A 1,823-nucleotide genomic window follows, 5' to 3' on the forward strand; every position below is an offset into this window, starting at 1 on the left:
TATTTCCTATAAACATGATTCACAGATAATAAAACTAAAGAAGCAAGATTACTTCAGTGCCTCTCTCTAGCTAATCCACTTTAATACGTAAAAAACCTGGCACTCAACGTGTTAAAGGACAAAAAATAATAAAATCATACTATATTATACGAAAATCGAAAGTTTAAATGGTTCTTTGTTAGAGTTTGTAGCCTAAACATCTCAACAGTAATCGATGAAATTTGGCATGGGTGTAGAGGATAGTCTGGAAGAACACATAGGCTGCTCACTTTTGTTTTTCTTAATACCACGCAGACGAAGTCGCGGGCGAAAGCAATGCCAAATGTGAAATATTCACCGGGAACTACGATTGCATTTATTGTTTGACAATGTACTTACAAAATATTTACTGCGATATCAGTCCTGCGATAAAAATTATTGTGACTTTTCTTAAACAATTTCGACAATGTCAAATAATATAAACAAAAAAGTGAAGGTCGATCTTAAATTCGCAGAAAACATAAGATGAATCAGAGCCTTATTTTTTTGTAGTAAGCTTATTTCTTTAGTCTATATTATTTGTATGTTGTAAAGAAGATGATCGTTAAAATGTGTGGACTACCACCGCCGAAGCAATGTCCTTTTAGGGGTGATTTGTAATAGAAACGTTTACAGTACAATAATAAAAAAACATATCGACGAATTGAGTACCTCCTTCTTTTGGGAAGTCGGTCAAAAATAACTTCAAAGTTTATCAATTACCTAACCTTAAAAAAAATCAACATGGCGTCAAACCATTTCATTAAATAAACAATATGAATAGGGTTATTTTTAGACATTTAGTTTTAAATAATATTGTATCTTGCATCATATATTTATATCTCAATAATCAACCGCTCTCGGAACACCTAATCGTATCTCGACTGGAATAAAACCAGAGACGTATAATTTTTTTTAAAAGTAAACAAATTTGATTATGGTCGACCAATCATATTTCTCGAATAAAGAAACGCCTCTCCTTCGAGGTTGTTGATTGGTTCTACTAATAATCGATTTTTTATCTGTAATTAGTGTCTAATCTTATTGTTTATTATAGGTTATCTGTATCGACTCCTGGGGGTACCTCAACATGGGCTATAAATGTACATTTAGGTTATTTGCCAATAGTTAACGATAATTTTACTTATTGCATCATATCAAAAAGCTGGAATTCATTCAAAAACGTAATAAAATCACCTTGGTACAAGAATTAAAAACTTGTAAATAGAGCAGAGATTCCCAAACATTTTTCTAGTGGACTCATTTCAAAATTTTACCGATGACCACTTTTCAACCACTAATTTAGAGTGTCCTCTCTGGTAGAGTATTAATAGACTGGGATTACTAGAAAAGGGATTTCCCAAACACTATATCTATATCGTGTCTATCTGGAGTCACACAAGATTGTCTTCAAAATAAAACTTGCATTATGAAAACCCGCTGTTTGTAAGACAACAATGACCAGGGCTGGCGTTACCAGGTTACGGCGCCTAGGGTGCTGGATAGAAAGCGCCATAGGTCTGTGAATTGCAGCCTCACATAAAACTGTTTAATCACTGTATAGGGCGATAGTAACTCCAAATCTTAACTGTAAGAAACATGATATTTTCGTCATCACCAGCTCGTTCCGTCCCCACAGAGGGTCTCGGAGCCAGCCCTAATAAGATGATTATTTTTTATTTACGTCTTAACACGTACTTGCGACATATTTTCTTGTGCAATACCATTATCTTGTTTTCTCCTTACATAAAAATATAGTTCTTTAGATAATGCCTAACCTGAGATAATGAATGGCATGATCAAAT

The sequence above is a fragment of the Papilio polytes genome, unplaced genomic scaffold, assembly GCF_000836215.1.
Source record: "Papilio polytes unplaced genomic scaffold, Ppol_1.0 DF823912.1, whole genome shotgun sequence".
NCBI lineage: Eukaryota > Metazoa > Arthropoda > Insecta > Lepidoptera > Papilionidae > Papilio > Papilio polytes.